The sequence below is a fragment of the Stegodyphus dumicola genome, chromosome 2 (assembly GCF_044657685.1).
Source record: "Stegodyphus dumicola isolate Sdum_Otavi_A_Nest chromosome 2, ASM4465768v1".
Lineage (NCBI taxonomy): Eukaryota > Metazoa > Arthropoda > Arachnida > Araneae > Eresidae > Stegodyphus > Stegodyphus dumicola.
The window spans coordinates 281,887,144-281,910,107 of NC_140769.1; the positions used below are offsets into that span (position 1 = coordinate 281,887,144).

General features: G+C 33.7%; 1 long non-coding RNA gene across 2 annotated transcripts in view; it reads right to left on the reverse strand.

Annotated features, from left to right (window-relative positions):
• The window catches only part of LOC118189240 (uncharacterized), a 111,906-nt gene that overhangs the window by 58,550 nt on the left and 30,392 nt on the right, over positions 1–22,964 (reverse strand). Inside the window, exons 2-3 of one of the 2 annotated variants that reach the window (XR_015039906.1) lie at positions 4,610–4,692; positions 4,383–4,483 (exon numbers count right to left, since the gene is read on the reverse strand). This is a non-coding gene — a long non-coding RNA (uncharacterized LOC118189240). The remainder of the gene's footprint in view (positions 1–4,382; positions 4,484–4,609; positions 4,693–22,964) is intronic. The other variant, XR_004758228.2, reaches the window with a different exon arrangement.

The following is a 22,964-nucleotide window of genomic DNA, read 5'->3' on the forward strand; positions in this document are numbered from 1 at the left end:
TGATAGTTTTGATTTAATCAAGTTCCCTATTACCACTTCACTAACTTTCTCCTTTCTGAATTAAGGACAGTAGCAATTTACTCAAATTCTCAGTTCAACAATGAATGATGCATTTCAACAGGAACATTTTCAAAGAATAATTTGCAAACAGCGCAATCGTCCTAATCTCAGGTAATCCAAAATAACGGGATATATGTTTGTAAGGCAGATTTTCCAGCCCTTGCAGTTGACGGTAATCTCATTATTTACTGTGCGAATGGGAAGTTGTAGGTAAACACAGTTTTATGGCTTTGCGAGAGAGAAGAATAGGATGAGCTGGGAAAGGATATCCGATTGTAATATTTTCTTCTTAATATATTTAAAGGAGGTCTTAAGTTCTACCCAGTTTTGAACAGGAAGCCGAAAACTACGACGATTTTTACCAATAAATAAAATACTTTACAGCCCTGTGTTATATTTAAAGAAAATAAATAATGAAGAATTCGCACAAATGTACATATATGTTTCTCGCATAGTGATAAAACAAAATCTACGATTTCAAAGCGACCAGTGGCAACACTATTCGGGGGAAAAAAAAAAAAAAATTATGTCCTAATTTGGAATTTGTTTTAGTATGTATTTCATATTTTGTCAGACAACGGATTTTTAATTAACAAATCAACGATTTCGAAGCGAGCAATGGCGATACTATACGGGGTTCCCCCCCCCGTATAGTATTGTATCCAGCGCGCGAAAATTATCTCCCGTAAATTACCTCCAGCGCGCGAGATTGTGTATCGGAAATTTTAAAGACATGCTCTTGTAAATATTTTGGAATATTGCCTTTGAATAGAATTTTGTGGTATTTAAGTGCGAAGAACGTAATATTTAATAAGTGAAGGTAACAGACAAAACGTTAAAAAACGCCTCTTTGGGCGTAATATAAAATCTGAAAGCTTTCGGATTTTTTTTTCTAAAATTTTTGAATTCACTCATTTAAACGCAGGGATTACGCAAGCCCGCTTTATATTATGCGTTTTATTGTTAGTTTTTCACCCCCTGTCAGGTAACCCTGTGCCTCCCACTGAGCCTCTTAATTCATAAGTAACACTTTTCCGGCTACAATTCTCTGTAAAGCGATTGGGCATTCACAGCAACCGAGTTAGTCACAGCAACCATGGTAATAGTCGAATAGCATTGTATGGTTTGTCTAATAGCTCGTTTGGCTAAACTTTCTCCCTTCCTTCATTCATCGAACCTATTTAGTAGCCGGATCTTTGTAATAGAAACACTAAGTGTTTTTATTGGGGAGGTGTGCAATATTTGGCCATTTATCCAGCTTTTCTAATAAATACCGGTAATAATTACCGGATCGGTAAAGAAACGCCAGCGGCCATCATGCCTTATGTGGCGCGTTCAGTTGCACCCGCAATTCTACCATATCGAAACATGTCTTTATATATATATATATATATTATATTATATATAATTTTACTAAAAATAATAAATATATTATGCCGAAATGGGCTTTTCTTAACGTTTTGTGTGTTGCCTTTATTTATTCATTTCCTTCGCATTTAAACCATAAAATTCAATTCAACGGCAATATCACAAAAGAATTTTAGGTACTTACATATTATCGCAACCAGGTTGGCGCGATTTGTAAGTTTGAGTAAAAAAGTATGAATAGAAAGAAAATGTACATTTATTAATTACAGATAATTTTTAATACAGTTTTTTATATCATTTTGTTTTAAAATATAAAATAGCAATTAAACCCTTCCGGTTTCGAATTTGAATAAGTTGCAGAATTATTTTTTCGGCAGAAATCTTTTGGCTATTGCTTTTAGCACTGATTGAAAACCGTATTCGCCATTAACAGCTTGAGCTTGGCGCCATATAAATTCCATAAGGTATGAGTCAAGATGTTGACATGATGTTCCTGTCTGTTTTTTGTTGCGCCATTTCGCTGAGCTCCACATGCGCTCTACATGTTGTGTGTGAAAGCCCGTGTTGGGATCCACAAAGTTATATTTGTGATCAACAGTTCCATGCAGAAATCCAGCATTTTCGAACTCACTTGTATTGTATCCTTTCCAGCAATCCGAATAAATGATGCTTCCTTCCTTGATATTTTCGCAAATTTTTTCCATGAGGGTAACGGCGCTTCTGTTAGGTACAGTACCCAAAAAAGTAATTAAAGTATTTCAGGGTATTCAATCTAACCAGTAAGAAAAATAATTTCTTTACGAAAAACTACGTATAACACGTAGGGTTGCCGTAAGTAGGGTCGCCAAATTTGGCGATTTATGTGAATTTGGCCTGGTTGCTGGAATTTGGCCTGGCTGAATTTTGGCCAATCTATAACAGTTTTGTCAGCAATTCCCATCTCTTCTGCAGAAAATTTAATTGAGGTTAACTCTTTACACCAATAAATGAAGCGCACCGCTGTCACAAATGAAATTCGGAGACCTTCAAACCAATTTCCGGTTCTCCCACCCAAATGTTGATTGCACTCTTCGACGTTACATTTCCAGAAGATTTGCTTTCCAAAATACAGTTTCATTTTATGAGAATTTTTACAAGTACGTTCGTTCGGTATAATTCCATATCCCTGCAACAATTCAACAGCATCTTTTTCACTCGCAGGCAGATCCTAAATACCCATAGTTAAAGTATTCCAGGGCATTCAATCTAACCAGTAAGAAAAATAATTTCTTTACGAAAAACTACGTATAACACGTAGGGTTGCCGTAAGTAGGGTCGCCAAATTTGGCGATTTATGCGAATTTTGGTCTGGTTGCGTTAATACGTAAGTACCGAATTTAAAAATGAGCTTATCTGTACAATTTCCGATACATAGTCTCGCGCGCTGGAGATAATTTTTTTTCCCCTCGTACCGTGTTGCCATTCCTCGCTTTGAAATTGTTGAGGTTGTTAATCAAAAACTCACAAATGCTTTACAAAATATAAAATCTCTTGCTGCGTGTAAGCTAATAGATCCAGGGCTATGAAATTGGGTACATAGATACAAGAGCCAGTGCCCCTCGAAGCGATTTTTTCAAAATTCGACTAATTTTTTTTTTTATTTTATATTTCTTGATAAAATGGTATCATTTTGAATAATTTCATTCTTTTCGTAATGCGGTTTTGGCAACAGTTTTTCATTCACTGCTTTGGATACTGGACCGCTGACTGTTTTCTCTTGAAAATATGAGATTTATTGCTTATTTCATTGTCTTTTTTATATTATGTTTTAATTATATATAATTTAAATTGTATAAAAAGTTTTGCATGATTCTTTTTAAGAAACAATGTTCTTAACTTCCTTTATACCATTTGAATTCTTAAGATTTTGCAACGAGAATTTGGTTTAATAGGATAATCAATATTTGTATTAGGAACATTGCTTATTTCATTGTAATTTTTTTTTTATATGTGATATATTTTTTATAGAATTTTTGTTTTGTTTTGATAAAGTGATTCTGCAGAGTAAAATTCTGTGCAGAATTAAAATTTAATGCTTGGTATTCCCTTTAGGCATTTTTACGGTACATTTAAAAGCCAGACGAAGACTCGCGGCCTAGCGGCTAGTTAAATGATAAAGAATCTGCATAACGTTCTTCTCATTGTGATAACCTAACCACACATTTTGAGCACAGAATTTCACCAAACATGTACCACATTTTTTCACAAACAGACCACATTTTGAACACAATTTCACCAAACATGTACGCACTGAAGCGTTGACTTGTGAATTTCGAACTTGTTTTTCTATTAAACCTCGGACCGAATTACCAGTGTTCAGGGACTTTACCGCTCCGCAGCTGGTGTGCCTATCATAAATAGTTAGCTAACAAATTACATAAATACAGGAAACGCTTCCTCATTTTAAAAAATCATTTGTAAATAAGAATCTTCATATACGCACACATCATTTTGAAGCCGACGATTTTAAACGTTCTCGACGCATTTAAAAGGTGGTGTGGTGGTGTATTTAATTATGGCAAAGCACACTAGGGTTATCTACCTAAGGGGAAGGATGCCTTCGTGGAGGACTTTCTAAGGGAAACTTACTCGCATACACATGGGGAAAACCACGAAAACACCCATGCAGCCAACCCGTTCGCGGGATTCGAACCTCGGACCGAACTACCAGTGTTCAGCGACTTTACCGCTCGGCCGTTGGTGGGCCCGCATTTAAAAGAGAACACAAAAAAGCTTGAGAGATTAATAACAGTGTTTCCGAAGGCGATCTGCTTTCGAAATTTTTGTATGGTTTTTTTTTTTTTTTTTCTTCTAAATGAGACAGATGACGATGCAGCTTAAAACTGACTTCGCGTCATTATTTTCATCTCGGTTTAGTTTCATGAGATTATGTCAAAGCCTCAAGGGTTACCTACCTAAGGGAAGGGATGTATTCATGGAGGACTTTCTGAGGAAAAACTCATCTTCATTTCGGAGTCACTTAATACTTAGGAAATATGAACTTAACCATAAATAACTGAAAAAGGATTGAAAGAATGAGGTTACAACTCTTCAATTCAACACCATTTGCATAGCAATTTAAAGTAAAAATTTGAATTATTAAATAAAGATTACGCGATACATTAAAATTTAAAATACTTACATTCCTCTCCAAATCTTTCTGTAAAGTTTGTTTTGGCGCTGTTCTTCTCCCAAAGTCTCTCAAGCAAAGAAATCTGTTTTTGCCTGAAAAAACATAAAAAAAAAAAAAGTTTTTATTTACGCAGTATATTTACATGCGAATGCTGCCGACTGAGAATTAAAAGAAATATACGTGTTTTTAACTATTTTTTAACCCCAATTTTTTTTTTTCGATTTAGATATATAATTAAAAAGTGAAAAGTCCCATTTATTAATATACAAGTTTGTTGCTTCTAAATATCTCAACTTATTTAGAAATTAGAATTAAAAATATAACTTGAACATCTCATGCTCTGAACTATGTTACTCAATATTTCGCCATTACAATACTTCGTACAAGGAATTAAAAATGAATAGCATTCAATAATTTCATTTCTTTGGCAGCTAATAAATATTCACTACAAAAATACAAATACCAGTGTGTGTATGTATATAAAATAAGAATTTGTAATGGTTATTTAAAAATGTAAAGAATGCAGTTAAGAAGTATATGTGTACTGACACATTAAACAATTACCGCTAAAACTTTTTTTTTTTAACGATATAAGTTTTTCATCGCCAAATTCGTCGCCAAATTGTCAAGCAGCCCTTGGATAACAATAATCTTTCCCATAATCAATTGCCGTTCTTATTGTAGATTTTGCACGTCAATAAATCTTTAATTTTCCGGTGCTAAATGTTTCAGAAATAGCGCAGCTGCAACTATGGCTCTATTATTTTCTTTAGAAACATAAAGACGTCAAAATAGTTGCTCTGTTTTTTTTTTATTTCGCCCCTCCCCGTCAGGGGGGGAACGAAATAAGTCCCTGCGTTTTATTCATTTACTACCTTTACTATCGGTGATAAAATTTTAATATAGCAATACATTATTTGGATATAATACCTCGTAATCGTAAGTAACTTTCTAGAGTACAAAAAGCCTCCTTACCGTTCACGCAATGAAACTTGTTATTTTGTATCTCTTATTATATGGAAACTAAGCGTTTTAAGTACAAAAGTTTCTGCGTGCAATATACACTCATTTCCATAAATTAAGGATAATGCAAAATCAGGCAAAGGAAGAGTTAGAAGCAAAACAAATTCGACTTATTTGCAAAGCTTATTTATTAAACAAAAGGTAAAGAGCAAAAAAAGATGCCATGTGTTTGATATTATTAAAAAAATTAGCGATTTTTTCTCCCTGGAGCAAATTACAAAAAAAAAAAAAAAAAAAAAAAAAAAACCTATGTACAAAAGGCAATATTACATGGTTGGTATGATTGCTAATACATTATATGTTTCCCAGACGACGCAATACAGTCCGTACAATGCCTAGGCATGCTGAGTATCAAATTATCGATCTGATCTTGGCGGATATTACACCACTCAAAAAGCAATGCAATGCTCTTCGAAGTTTCGGTAGATATGTAGGAGGAGGTTGACAGGCTGCAACTCGTCGGCCAAGCATGTCCCACACGTGCTCTACTGTATTCAAGTCCGGTGAGAAAGCTGGTCAGTCCATCCGGGTGATATCCTCCAATTGAAGGCATTCGCTTACGATGTTTTGCACGGTGAAGACGGGCGTTGTCATCTATAAACACAAATTGTGCGCCCATGGCACCCCGAAACAAACGTACATGTTGTTCCAGAATGACGTTCCGATAGATTTTGGCTTGTCATGGTTCCAATTTGAGCATGCAGGTCAGTTCTGGAACCCAGAATAATTCCACCCCAAACAATCACTCCTGCACGACCATAACGGTGTCGTTCAATGATGTTTTCTTGGTGGTAACGGGTACGCATCTGACAGATCTACGAGCATATAGACCAATCTGCCCTAAGCGTCTGTACACGGTCTGCGTTGAAATTGTCACAGCAGTGGCTGAAGAGACCTGACGAGACAGGTCTGAGACTGTGCTCCGCCTGTTTCTTTTGGCAGTAACTGCCAAATACCGGTCCTCATTCGGCGTTGTAACTCTGGAGCGACCTGTACTGTAACGTCTACTCACATTACCATCATCTTGGAATCGTTGCCAAAGCCTGGAGATGACACTCTGGGCAATTCCAAGTTCGTCTGATACTTCCAGTTGGGTACGCCCACATTCCAGACTGCCGATAATTCTACCACGTAAAAAATCATCCAAATGCGTCCTTTGTGTCATAACTATTCGGTTATTGCACTGAAATGGTTATAAAGCGCCTGCGAACAATTTTACTTCTTTGCCTGTATTCCTTATATATCACTCTCTTACACTCTCGTCATTGTGACGTACCATCGGTGTCATCTGGTTACTTTCTGAAATTTGCATATGATTCTTGAAGATGTGTGTAGTGATTTTACAGGTGATATATTTATTTTAGAGTTCGATTTCCACCTGACTCCGAATTATCCTTAATTTATGGACATGAGTGTATTTTGTAAACATTCAGATTTGAAGCTTTAACAAAATACGATTTTGAAATACCTTTAAACTGGGGCGATCCTGGTGAGATTTAACTTCAAAGAATAAATAGTAGTTTGAGATTTTTGTTTGCAATAATTGCTTTACAAGAACTGTAGGCATGTCCAGTAACTTAACATTCATACCAGTAAAATAAATAAAAGACTATAAAGGGTATAAAAATAAAAGACTTCATTCAAATTTCTTTCAACCGAGTTGAATGATGTTTACACAAAAGTCAATTTTGATGCATTAATTATTATTTAGCAATACCTGGCTTTTAGAACCAAGACATGATCCTTCTTGCTTTTGAGTACTTTGAGGTGACAGAATTATAACTATTAAGTGGAGAGCGCCTGTTTAACCCTTCGCTGGTTGCAAGATTAAGCAGTTCTTCCCAAATACGCGCGATATCTGTCATTTGTAAATCTGGTGATGACAATTTGTTCGTTTGCACTTACTGCTGCGCGTAACTGGAATGTGAGGTGAGTTCGTTGATGATTACCAAATTATATCGTAGTCTCAAGCGTGTACATAGCAATCTCGCGCATATCGAAAATGTACTGTATATGCAACATGTATAGTTAAATGCATAGCAATGTGATATTAGCCAGGTATCTGCAACGTACGTAAGCAGTATTTACAATGTATCCAGTATAATCGTCCATAGATTCTTCATCAAATCGTCAATCGTCCATAGATTCTTCATCAAATCGTCAATCGTCCATAGATTCTTCATCAAATCGTCAATCGTCCATAGATTCTTCATCAAATCGTCAATCGTCCATAGATTCTTCATCAAATCGTCAATCGTCCATAGATTCTTCATCAAATCGTCAATCGTCCATAGATTCTTCATCAAATCGTCAATCGTCCATAGATTCTTCATCAAATCGTCAATCGTCCATAGATTCTTCATCAAATCGTCAATCGTCCATAGATTCTTCATCAAATCGTCAATCGTCCATAGATTCTTCATCAAATCGTCAATCGTCCATAGATTCTTCATCAAATCGTCAATCGTCCATAGATTCTTCATCAAATCCTCAATCGTCCACCGATTCTTCATGAATTCGTCAATCGTCCATTGATTCTTCATCCAGTCGTCAATCGTCCATCGATTCTTCATCAAACCCGCCACTGATTCTCCGAAAAACACTTTAATAATTGATACATTAGTAATTATTGTCCAGAAAATATACTTTTGCAATCTCCTTGGCGTTGCCTGAAAAAAATTCAATTCTGAAACTTTATAAACGTCTTGTGAATTTCTTTTTGAACCCGACGGGGGCGATATGGCTACCCCTTAATATCTGACCTATAACAGCTTCTGGTTCTTTAATTTTTAGGTAGTCCCTTTCACAATAGACACGCGCGTGTGGCTTTTGCAGTGCAACGTCATAAATACTTTACCCGGCTTCGGCCCCCTTTGTGTCTAGGGAGAAGGGCAATGAGACCTTTATTTATTAGCTTTTATTTTGTCCGGGGCGTGATTTAGTGTAAGCTATTGTAAGAGGACTCGTTTTAATGTTTTTCTCCTTTCAGGGTCCCCTACGCATATTCATTGACCCTGCTCTTGGTTCGAGAATTGATTATCAACAAGTCGTTAGAGAATATTTATTATATCATATTCGTGCCTATTTTTTATTGTTGTTACAGAACGCCTTTACTTTTTAACCGTTAGCTGAAAGGGAAGTTGGGCGAATATAGTATAGAAGGAGGTGCTGGTCCGACTTGATTTATAACTTTATTATTAATTTTTAGGGTGAAAAGTTAGTCAATGTTTTGAAAGCGATTTTTTTTAAATAGCTTTTTCTTCCTTTTATTGAGAACGGTGGCAGTGAAACGAAGTTTATGAAATATTATAATTTCATAGCTTTCAGATGGTCTTTCTTTTTATACTTAAGTTGGGTTAAACTTAATTAGGCAGACACTGAAAGTTTCTTCAAGTAAACTGATTTCAGATTTCATACGGGAAACGCGCAGCTGTTCTCAACTGGTGGTACGCAAAGAAACAAACTATTTTTACTTCCTTGTACGAAGTAAAAAGGAAGTATTGTAATCGCGAAAAGTTTCAGGCAGCATATTTCAACGAAAATATCCATTTTCACCGCTATCGAATGCAATTTAACGATGTTTTTGCGTGATATCTGTACGTAAGGACATAATAAAAGACTGGTTTCCTGCAAAACAATTATAAAACTGCTTTAAAATGAATTCTGAAGAGAATTTTTCATGGCGTCTGTACGTACGTATCTCGCATAACTCAAAAACGAGTAGCCTCAAGAACGTTGAAATTTTGTATATAGGACTGCTATAACATGTAGATGTGCACCTCGTATTTCGGTTGCAATCGGCCGCACCAAACGTACATAAATATATTTATATATATATCCATTCTGTTACCCGGCTCAGTGATTTCAGTTTCTTTACTCTTATATGATTGTAAATTGTACAGTTTTTGCTTTAAAAATGATTGAATTGTGTTGTTTTTATCTTCCGGTTAAGGATTTTATGCCTTTAGTAAATCTGTGTGCAATATTTTTAGAATTATCAGCATTTTTAGAATTTCTAGAATTAAAGTTGTTTAATTGCCGCTAAGCCTGTTTTTAATGGCGGCCATTGATGTTTCCATTTGAAACAGGAGACTAGTGGATTCGTTGCCAATCTAGAGAAACTTAGCTTCGCAACAACAAAGATAACGCGTTCATTTATTATTTCCAATTAAATCATGCTTAATTCTTTCTGAAATTTTTTCGAGGAAATAAGTGTTTGAGATTTACTTCGTAATTTTTAATATAGATGTTTTGAGTTTATTTTTGCTTTCTCGCGAAGTGAGAATTGAATTAATTAAATGAGAAATACTCAATCGTCTGTGAAAAACTGTTTCTTTTTTGTTTTGTTTTCTTAATTTCTTTTATACATCATTCTAGCTTTATTATAGTATTTGAATAGAACATGTGGCAACGATTAGATAATTCTATTCTTTAAATGATATACATTTTTTGCATTATGAGTTATAATATGAACGAAATATATACGTTAACTGTTATATAATTATTGGATTATATAACAGTTAACTTAGTTTCCGTTATATAATTATTATATACGTTAAATGTTATATAATTATTAATACTGTTAAGTGAATCTAGCGCCAGAGTGTCGCTATGGTAAACAAATACTAGAGTGAATTTTAATGAATGCATTTATTATATTGTGGTTTATGCGCTGTCGGCGAAGTAGAGTTAATTCAATCCAATAAGTTTAAATGAAATGCAAGAAAAAATGCGTATAATTTAATATTCCAATACAAGGAAGTCATGTGGTGTACACATCAGATTTTTAACTATTAAATTAAAAATCTCCCGAAGAAAAAGAACAATTGAAAGAAATTGCCCGTGATCGAACTCTAGCTGAAGATTTCAAAAATAACATACTTGTCAATTTTTGCCGAACCTCAAAAAGAATTTACAGGCGTTTCAAACAAAGCTGTTAAATTGTTATAGCCTTTTTGGACAACCTACTTGTATGAACAAGGATTTTCTTCCACGTTTTATTTATAAAAGAAATGCAGAACAAAATTAAAATTGGATCCTAATTAACGGTTAAATTTAAGTGAAATAAGACCCAGATATAAAGAAATTGATCTCTCTTAAACAGGCCCAAATTTCGTACTAAATTTTAGAATTAAATATAACTTAAATAAACAGTAACCAATTTCTAATCTAATTTTTTTATGTGTGCACTTTTAATATAGACAATTGGTTGTGCAAATGGCAATTATATATATATATATGATAATTTATTTCCTAAACTACTTCACTCAAGTCTTACCGACTGATATTATTCAAAGCCCCCACTGCCGCTAAGAATTTTCTGACACCCTACACATATGAGTCAGACACGAAGAGAACACTTTGCCAACTCCCCACTAGAAAGAATGTAAGTTACTTAATACCTTTTCTGGCCTTTATATCTTCATGTACATTCACTGTTCTTATTATATTTTTATATTATTTTTTATTTGTTTTTACAAAGTTTGCATTATTTATCTTATTTTTAATCTATGTTTATTTCAACTTTACTTTGAATTCTATTTCATAATGACAATTTCCAATGTTTAATTTTTACAAATAATATAGAACTCAAATGCATAAACATGAAGGTGTCGGGGACTCGAGTTTTTTCGGATTTCTCTACAGAAATTGCTTTTTACTCCAAATTGAATTGGCTAAAATGCTTCATAAGAATAAGTTCTTTGAGTATCAGCATTAGTTCGTAATCCCTTCTATTCGCGGAAATATTGCCTGACTAGAATTGCCGGTTTGGCTTTACCTTATAACTCGAGTAAAGACGAAACACCTTCGTATTTACGTATTTTTATTAATTATTGTTCATTGAACAGCAGTTGGTTTGTTCCCCTTGAAAAGTCAACTAATTTCCGATCAATGACAATGATTACATGTTTTTAATTTTTCCTTTTACAATTGAAATTTTGTTCTTCATGATGATTTAACTCCAGTCCCCGTTAAAACATTAACATTTTGCTTTCAAATTACTTCAAAACATCTTTCAAAATATAACTTACCAGTATGGATTCACTCTTAAAATACGAGGCGTATTTGGAAACTAAGTACCGTTTTGAAAAAAAAAAATAGTAAAACAATATTTTCGAATCCAATTTTATTTTTACATGAAAATACATGTCTTAAACTATTTTTCAACATAATTTCCGCCAATGATCAAACACTTGTCATAGCCGGGTGATCAGTTTTTGTAAACTATCGTCAAAGAAACTTCCCGCCAGTTTCGATAACCACGGCTCCACAGCATTTTTCGTGTCATCGTCAGATCCAAAGCGCTTGCCACCAAGCTCGCGCTTCATGTGCAGGAACAAGTGATAGTCGGACGGCGCCAAGCACGGGCTGTACGGCGGGTGATCGAACTGCTCCCAATGAAACTGTCGAATTAACGATTGAGTGACACCAGCAGTATGGGGCCGAGCATTGTCATGGAGCAACACAATTCCTTTAGTGAGCGTCTCCACTCCATCGATTGTTGTTTCGATTCTGGCGTGAAATGACGCACCTAAGTTTCATCACCTGTCACAATTTGGTTTAAAATGTTTTCTCCCTCATCACTGTAACGCGTGAGAAATGTCAGGGCACTACCAAGTCGCTTTGTTTTGTGAACACCAGTGAGCATTTTTGGAACCCATCGGGAACACAGTTTGCGATAATTCAAGCGGTCAGACACAATTTCGAACAAAACAGTACGTGAAATTTGTGGAAATGCCTCTGAAAGAGTTGTCATTGTGAAGCGTCTGTTCTCATGAATTGCTTCATCAACTTTCCTTACCAAATCATCGGTTACAACATAAGGCCGACCACTCCGAGCCTCGGCGTGGACATTTGTCCGACCTGCATTAAACATTCTTACCCACTTTCTCACCATTCCATCACTTATCGCGTATTCACCGTAAACTTCTGTCACTTGACGATAAATTTCGGCCGGTTTAACATTCCTGGCGTTCAAAAATTTAATCACGGCACGAATCTCACAGTCAGCGGGAGAACTAATTCTAATAAACATTTTGAATGTGCACAGCAAACTGAAAACACAACATAGAGCAACCAAAATGGCGACAATTGAAAGTCAGTGAACAAGAAAGAGTAGTGCGCATGCGCGTGACGTCTACCACAGCGCTGCGACGGCGCTAGAATGAAACGGTACTTAGTTTCCGAATACGCTACGTAATTCTACTTTAATTAAACTTAGGAGATAATATAATCAATTAATCAATAATGTTTAGGAAATAAATTATTATTAACTAACTTTGCAGCAATTGCGCAAGTAGTAGTAACTTGTTTTCGCACTAAATGAATTTAAGATCATATATATACATATGCTTAAATTTAAAAAAATTTAAATTCTTAACAAATACGTATAAAAGTAAAAAAGCAAATTTAAATTCTAAAAAAAAAGGAAAAAAGCCAAAATAATTTAAAATAATTTAAAAATATGCAAACATGTAAAAGATTTAATTCTCGAACTAATCTACAATATCATTTAAATTCAGAAGCATAAGCAAATCAAGTGCAAAATCTATCCATGAAAATAAATCTACTAATTTAATAAATTAAAATTAAATTAAACAATTTTTTTCAAAAAATGCATATGTGAATGATCGTAGAGTAGGCAGGAGACAGACTTATCAAGGGGAAGTTGCCTCCAAACCTAACTCTCCAATCATTCAATTCGTGTTTCGTCATTCATGCAGGCAAGGGTAAAAGTCAAAACCAAAAGTAATTCCAATAAAGTGGTACCCTTAGAAATTAACATTTAAGTATTAACATTCAAGAATTAAAGTTCAAAAATGAAAATACTAATTAAGTCTTTTGAGAAACAAGCAAGTAAAGTCAAGAATTAAACTTTTTCTTAAAAAATTAAATTTTTTAAAAATTAATTTTTTATAAAATAATAAAAAAATCTAGAAACCAATGTATTTTAGAAATCCTTGTCTACAGAAACTTCCCCTACACGTATATGCATATCAATAAAAAGAAACTATAAAAGAACTATACATAATCCATATAAACCAATAAGAAATAAAAAAACAAAAAGAAACAAAGAGAACTAATTCACAATTTTTAAAATAAATATAAATTTAAAAATATAATTTCATATTTAGAAAATACTTAGATACAACATAATTTTTTTTTTTTTTAAAAAATACTTAAAGCAAGTAAATAATAAGTTTTAATTCTAACTTACCTGCTATATGAGTGTTGGGGTCTGCAAAAGTGTTGTGAAAGAGAAGTAAGTGTGTTCTTCAAATTATATAGATGGCGCTTATGTAGGTAAAGTTGAGTGTCAAGCTGCTTTCTTTGTTATAGTAAAAAATTTTTTGTAAATATTAATAAATATTAATTAAATTAAATTAAAAATGCTAAAGGTAGTAATATCAATTATTTAGGGAGTTAAGTAACTGAGCCAATTAAGAGATGTATGTTTGCTTGGAGGAAATTAAAGTGAAGTGGTATGTGAAAAAAATGTAAACTGTTTGTAATTTGAAATGTGTGTTCTGTTGAAAAATTGTGAAAATTGTTAAAAAAATTAAGTGAAAGATATTTTGTGTGAAAATTGCAAAAAATTAAAGTAATTAAGAGAAACTGAAATGTTTTAATATCAAAGTTTTGAAGTAAAAATTTCCCAAAATTTTTTTGAAATGAAGTCCTTAATAAACCTTTAAAAATTCCCAGAAATTTCTCAAAAATTCCTTTAGGAAGTTAAATAAAACTTAAATTTGATGAAAGAAAATATTTAAAGTTTAATGAACTTGATTGATTGGTATATCAAAACTTAACTAAATACTGGTTAAAGTATGGAAAATTAGAAGAAGATTAAAATCTTCACTCAATTCGGGCTGTATTTATCTTTTTCTCTTAATTTTTTTAAGCATTTATTCAACGACGTTTCGATTGTTGAAAATGAATAGTCTCAAACTCTGCTTATGTTCCTATATAAAAATTATTAAAATTATTAAAAAATCTGAAAGATTTCACATTTAAAAGGGTCGCCCAAAAGGTTTTTTACGCTCTTGCTGAGTTCGCAGACTGCAGCTATACTCACTCCTACTAACCCCTAATTGTAGTAACTTTTTTTTGTCTTTTAGCTTTATAATGAAGCAGCGCTGGATATAATGTGTCTCCCCCCCCCCCCCGCGTACAGTGCTCGCTTTGAAATCGCTGAGTTTGTGAATCAAAAATGTGTTTAAGTGTTACAAAACATGAAATCGTCAATAAAACAAATTTCAAATTCCATATAAGGCCTCCAGATGCCCATATTCTGTGGCAGATTATGTTATTCAAAGTTTGGTAGCTCTAGGTAACGTTGTTTTATCATAATACGAGAAACATGAATACATTTGTGCAGATTTTTCATTATTTAATTTCTTTAAATATGGCTCTAATATTCGGTGGCAACAATTTGAAAAGTGAAACGATATTTATAGTAAACCAAGGCAAAATGCCAAAACTAAATTAATAGCTCTTCTGGGCTAACAACGATCGTCATTAAGGGGACTCATACACCTTAAACCCCTCATGATCTTCGAATATGTGACTGTTGCAAGAATTGGGATATTTTATTTATTTTAAAAGCAATTACTTCCAACTTTTTACAGCTGACTACATAATATAGCTGCTTTAGAAACTAGTAACCAGAAAGTTTGTGTTGCCACAAATATTTTTGTAATTTAATCCTCTTTGTGACAAAATATTTCGCCATGTTTCCACCTTGCGCGCATGATATTTTAAAAATGGCTAATGGCACATACTTGAAATTGGATGGAATTCTTTATATGGGCACTATTTTCGAACTGAACCAACAATCTGATAAATATTTTAATAATGAGAAATTTTATGGACGAAAACATTACAAATTTTGTTAATAAAATACATTTTATAAACTCGACTCAAAATAAAATAAAAATTGAACACGAAATTTTTAGAATTTTAGGTTTACAGTAGTTTCTAAAAGTTATTAAAAGCTATATATTAGTATGGAATTAAATTATGAAATAGAATGTTTTAAACTGTGCGCGCAAGTTGGAAACACGACCAAAACTGTTGTCACAAAGCGGATTAAATTATAAAAATATTTGTGGCAACACAAACTTTCTGATGACTATTTCAGAAAGCAGCTATATTATGTAGTCAGCTGTAAAACGTTGGTAGTAATTTCTTTTAAAATAAATAAGTTATCCCAATTCTTGCAACAGTGACCTATTCGAACATCTTATGGGTTTTAAGGTGTATGAGTCCCCTTAAAGAAGGTGTTCGAAATTACGACACCGGACTGTGACGTAGGCATCACATCTCCGCATTGAAGACCTGCATCGCGAATGGAAGATGCATGACGCGCGGTTCCTGCATCACAGTCCGGGTCGTAATTTCGAACACATTCTTTGATGATGATCGTTGCCTCTGTTGTTTTTTCTTTGTTTTTGTGGTAATCTGAACCATAAGCATGTTTTGTCACCCCTTTCGTGTCCTTTCTTGACTTGTGTCTCATTACCGTGCCAGGAAAGCATTTCCGACCATTCCGACCTAATTGGCGTATATTAGGCCTAAATGGCAGAGTTTGTGTCCATTGATTTCTTTCAATAAATTTGAACCAAAAGTTGATACGCGATAATGTTCCATTATTTTTTTATATAACGTGAATGCATTTAGACACCATGTCAAAGAAATGGAGAAATATCTTTTTGCAGTACTTTTTGAGTCGTTTTCTTGCTGAGGAGTACACTATGATAATTCCATCGCTCATATCCACTCCATCCTTTTTTTTTACTATAATCAATCACTAGCTCCAATTTCTTTGTTATTATTTTTCTCTTCTCTTTTTCTGTTACGTTGCTTTACACGCGCGTTGCTTAGACTGCTTCATGCGCATGCCGAGTATACTTGTCAATCACAGTTAATTGGTTTAATTCTGGTAATTTTGCTTTTTGATAAGTAATTTTGCTTTAATTCTGGCACTAGTGAAAATTTTCAAGCAATTTTACAAATTCCTGGGAAGTTTAAAGACGTGCATCACTGAGAACCTCCTATTGAAAAGAAAACTGGGTACTTTTCCGTTTTGCCGGCGCAGGCGAGAAAGTCGCCAACAATCGTAAAACTGTTGCCAAAAGACATATCCTCGCTGGTAAGATTTTAACACCTCATTTTCAAAACAATTCGCAGCCATTTTTTATCATGTTAATTGTTTCTTTCTATACCACATAGTTCAATTTTATGGCCTAAGGCCATTCGCAGTAATTAAGTCAATAAGAACGCAATCATACTGCTCACTCGAAGGCGAAAATACAGAAAAGGCAAGGTCAAGGGTTAAATTCATTAATGCTAATGACAATGCACTAGCGAAGTAAAGCAGTGCGGTTTTACATAATTTCTGAGTAAGCTATTCGTACCAATTGAAATAATTTTTGGGTACTTTTCCGTTTCGCCGGCGCAAATCTCGCCAAGCAGACTTTGTTGGCGACAACATACAGTATACACACAAAAAATGTTAATTCTAAGATTTTTTTTTTTATTTTGAAGGCATAAACATTTTAATATGGTTTAAAATTTTGTAAAAAGCCAATAAATAAAGACAATAAATTTGTAAAAAGACATTAATTTAAGAATTTACTATGATTTCATGGTTCAAAATCCCGATTCGTCGGTTCGTATCACGTGACCCCAAGCGATCTCATCTCACGTAAACTACGCTACTAAAATCTAATTCTTTCAGTAATTATCTACATTAATTTCAAGTGACATCTTAATTTGGAATACAAATTTAAATGCAAAAATTGGTACTTTTCCGTTTTGCCGGCGCAAGCGATAAAGTCGCCAATAATGGTACAACCGATGCCAAACGGAATATTCTCGCTGGTAACCTTTTACGCCTCATTTTCAAAACAAGTCGCAGCTTTTTCTTATCAGATTGTTTCTTTCAAAACTGGCATATAATTACATAGAATTTTTATCAGATAGTTCAGTTTTATGTCTAAGGCCATTTTCGGTCAATTAGGATGCAATCACAGCGCTTACCCGAAGCCGAAATATAGAAAAGGTAAAGTCAAGGGTTAAATTCATCAATTCTAATGAGAATGCATTAGCGAAGTAAAGCACTGCAGTTTTACATAATTTCTGAGTAAGCTATTCGTACGAATTGAAATATTTCTTGCATTTAAACTTGTATTCCAAATTAAGATGTCACTTGAAATTAATGTAGGTAATTACTCAAAGAATTAGATTTTTGTAGCGTAGTTTAGGTACGATGAGACCACTGGGGGGCGCGTGATAGGAACCGACGAATCAGGATGTTGAACCATGAAAGCATAGTAAATTCTTAAATTTATGTCTTTTTACAAATTTATTGTGCTTATTTATTGGCTTTTTACAAAATTTTAAACGATATTAATATGAAAAAAAAAAATTCGAAATAAAAACTTCTTAGAATTAACATTTGTTAACATGTTTTACTGTATGTTGTCGTCAATAATATCTGCTTGAAGAGATTTGCGCCGGCGAAACGGAAAAGTACCGAAAATTGTTTAGCTTCCCTCATTCGGTTAAATGTAACAAGATACTGCAAATTCGTTATGTTAACCCGGTAGTTCCAGAACACCCCGCGTTAACATCCACGGACTAAGACGACAGCCAGAACTATCAATTACTTTCTTATCTCATCGGCACACAGTAACAGATGGTCTACAATTCATCCTCACCCGATCGGACAGTGTTACGACAACATGATAATATGACACCACTTATTATACCGAACACTGCATAATCACCATTCACAATCGCGTAAAAAAAGGGGCATATACAGAACTAAAAAAGAAAGCAAGAAAAACCGATCGTCACATGACAAATAGATTGTCTAATAAAGCACAAATACGCTGCCATGATGATCATATAAAAAACATTATCAGTTCTGCCAGTGGTGTTAACAGTCACCACATGTGTTCCCATCTATGAAACCATTACCACTCATTGCAAACAGGATACTACGATTATTTATCATTAGATTTCACACAGGCTTTATAAAGCCAACAAGCGGCGCTGTATAATAAGGTTTTAGAAAGTCCCCAGATATCTTTTCAGGATGGGGGGGGGGAGTGACTTCCACGACTTCTTTGTGACGGTAAAAATCAGGAAGATTTTCAGAAGGGGCTGGATGTGAATAGACAGCATGCGTGCTCTATATCTATTCTTTAACTCCTCTCGACAACCCCCCCCCTTTTTACGACCATCTGTTGAGTTTTCTGTGGATGTGACTTTTGCACGAGATTTTTTTGTCCCTTTCTTGTGGTTGTATTGCTCGTTTTCTGCCGTATTCTTATGTCAAGTTTTATAAACATTGTGGAGATATTTTGAATACGAAGTTTAAAATGTAAAACACCAAAATTTTCTCGAATACACAGTAGCAATTATTTCGATTATGAGTCTTGCGCTTATGTTTATATGCTTATTTTTCTCTAAGCGGAAATTATCCTTTTCACTTCCTTGCACGAAGTAAGTAAAGGAAGTATTGTATTGTAATAAAAATTCCGGGTACCATATTTCAAAGAAAATATCCATTTTAACCGTTATCGAATGCAATTGAACGATGTTTTGGCGTGACATCTGTACGTAAGCACAGAATAAAAGACTCTTTTCCTCCAAAAAAAATTATAAAACTGCTTTAAAATTAATTCTGACGAGAACTTTTGGTGGCGTCTGTACGAACGTTTGTACGTACCTTGCGTAACTCAAAAACGAGTAGCCTCAGAACGTTGAAATTTTGTATATAGGACTATTATAACATGTAGATGTGCACCTCGTATTTTGGTTGCAATTGGCCGCGCCAAACGTATATAAATATGTTTATATATATATATTTACTCCGTTACCCGGCTCAGTGGATCTCGGTTTCTTTACTCTCATGTTTGTAAATTGTACATTTTTTGCTTGAAAAAATGATTGAATTATGTTGTTCTTATCATCCGGTTAAGGTTTTTATGCCTTTCGTAAATCTGGAAGCAATATTTGTACAATTATCAACAATTTAAAAGCTGTGTAAGTGTGGTTAAGTTATAAATAACATGGCGGACATATTTGTTTACATTTGAAACGGAAGAATAGTATATTTGTTCCCAATCTAGAGAGACTAAGCTTCGCAACAACAAAAATAACGCCTACATTTATTATTGCGAATTAAATCATGCTTAATACTTTCTGGAATTTTTTCGAGGAAATAAGTGTTGAAGATTTACTTCGTAAACTTTAATGTAAAAAATATATAAATCACTAAAAATATATATATGCCCACTCTGTTACTCGACTCAGTGAGCTCAGTTTTCTATACTTATATATTTGTAAATTATGTATTTCTTGCTTTAAAATGATTGAATTATGTTGTTCTTACCTTCCGGTTAAGGTTTTCATGCCTTTAGTTAATCTGCATGCAATATTTGTAGAATTATCAACAATTTGAAAGTTATTTAAGTGCGGCTAAGCCTAACCGGAAATCTGCTGTCTTGCCTGCTGGACTAATTGCTTGATTTTTGCATTGAACTGTAAATTTAATTGTAAATATTGTTTTTTAATTTTTTAAATTTTTTTGGTGTTTTATGTTTTTCTACATTTTTTGAGTTTTTACGTATTTTTGCCTGGTCGCGAAGTGACAACTGAATTAGTCCAATGAGAAATCTACCTAATGAAATTAGAGAAAATAAGTTTAAATGAAATGCAGGAAAAAATGCGCATAATTTAATATTCCGTACAAGAAAGTCATGTGGTGTACACATCAGCTTTTATATATTAACTTTGTACCTAAGCTTACGAGGCTAGCCTCCGAAAATAGTTAGAAAATCGAAAAATAAGTACGATTTTAGTGAGGCCAGTTAATGTAATTCGGCTGATCAAGTTAGTAATTATAACAGAGATAAAAAAAAACTGCATTACTTACTTTTAAAGCGTTTTGTTGTCAATAAAAGACATTAAATTTGAACGAAAAATCAAATATTTAATGCTTTGAGGAATGTCACTCGTTTTTCAGAGATGAAAATATTTTATTTCGGTTAATGGCAACACGTTTCTTTTGATTCAGAATATGTGAAATAAATTTCACCAACTCAAACTTTTAAGTAACGCCAGTGCCCTCGCGCAGAAACTTCAAATATAGGTAAAAGCATATTTTAAATGTTAAATGCTTATTGCATCTTAATCACCAATAAATTTGAAAGAAAAATAACTTATGCATTGCTGAGTGGCAACACACTACTTTCAAATCACCAAGTTTGCTACTGATAATAAAAATTTCATCGCTTTCAAATCGCCAAGTTTTCTATTGATCGTAAAATTTCATTATGTTCGCTCAAAACAAAATAAATGAAAAATTCTATGTGTGAGGTACATAGACCTCACACTATTCTATGTCTCTACACACAAATTCAATGTGTGTATTCTATGCGTGTTAAAACATTTACGACTCTTATCACAAAATTTTAGAGCTTTAGATTTTAAAACTTTTACGGCTCCTTTCTCCATAATGCAAGGAACATATATAAATATATATACACTACACAAAAAAATTTAGGGTACTTTTCAGTTTCGCCGGCGCAAATCTCGCCAAGCAGACTTTATTGGCGACAACGTACAGTATACACATAAAAAATATTTAAAAAATGTCAGTTCTAAGAATTCTTTTTTTGAAGGCATAAACATTTTAATATCGCTTAAAATTTTATAAAAAGCCAATAAATTTGTAAAAAGACATTAATTTAAGAATTTACTATGTTACATGGTTCAACATCCTGATTCGCCGGTTCATATCACGTGACCCCAAGCGATCTCATCTCACGTAAACTACTCTACAAAAATCTAATGCTCTCAGTAATTATTTACATTAATTTCAAGTTAAATCTTAATGTGGAACACAAGTTTAAATGCAAGAAATATTTCAATTCGTACGAATAGCTTACTCAGGAATTATGTAAAACTGCAGTGCTTTACTTCGCTAATCTAATGCATTCTCATTAGAATCGATGAATTTAACCCTTGACTTTACCTTTTCTATATTTTCGGCTTCGGGTAAGCGCTGTGATTGCATCCTAATTGACCGAAAATGGCCTTAGACATAAAACTGAACTATCTGATAAAAATTCTATGTAATTATATACCGTATTGAAAGAAACAATCAATCTGATAAGAAAAAGCTGCGACTTGTTTTGAAAAGGAGGCGTAAAAGGTTACCAGCGAGAATATTCCGTTTGGCATCGGTTGTACCATTATTGGCGACTTTATCGCTTGCGCCGGCAAAACGGAAAAGTACCAAATTTAGTAATAAAAAATAAAAATCATTCATGCAGATGTTTAGTTATTTAATTTCTTTAAATACAATTCAGGGCTCTAATATTTGGCGGCATTAATTTGAAGAGCGAGCCGACGCAAAATGCCAAAATGAATTTAATAATTAACAGTCCCTTTGGGCCTAAAAAATGCAGATTTAGTTCAATATTTCCCGTTCTACTTTTGGTCGATTGATGAAATTTAATTTGCTTTCTTCACGTCTCAAAACTTAAAAGTATGACTTAGGTTACATATATGATTTATATACAGCATTGCTCTAACAAGTATTTGGGCAAAAAATTGGAGGTTTTCTGATAATGCCATACCGATTTCTACTTCCTTGTACGAAATAAAAAGGAAGTATTGTAATCGCGAAATGTTTCAGGCAGCATATTTCAATGAAAATATCCATTTTGACCGCTATCGAATGCAATTTAGCGATGTTTTTGCGTGATATCTGTACGTAAGGACAGAATAAAATACACTTTTCGTTTAGAAAAATTATAAAACTGCTTTAAAATTAATTCTGAAGAGAATTTTTCGTGGCGTCTGTACGAACGTTATGTACGTACATACGTATCTTGCATAACTCAAAAACGAGTAGCCTCAGAACGTTGAAATTTTGTATATAGGACTGCTATAACATGTAGATGTGCACCTCGTATTTTGGTTGCAATCGGTCGCACCAAACGTATATAAATATATTTATATATCAAGCAAGACAGTAACCACAATTCTGAAAAACTAATTTTGGATCCACTCTGTTACCCGGCTCAGTGATCTCAGCTTCTTTACTCTTATATGTTTGTAAATTGTACATTTTTTGCTTTAAAAATGATTGTATTATGCTGTTCTTATCTTCCGGTTAAGGTTTTTATGCCTTTAGTAAATCTGTATGCAATATTTTTAGAATTATCAACAATTTTAAAGTTGTCCAAGTGCCGCTAAGCCTTTTTTATATGGCGGCCATTTAAAAAGATTTGTTACATTTGAAACAGAGACTAGTGGATTT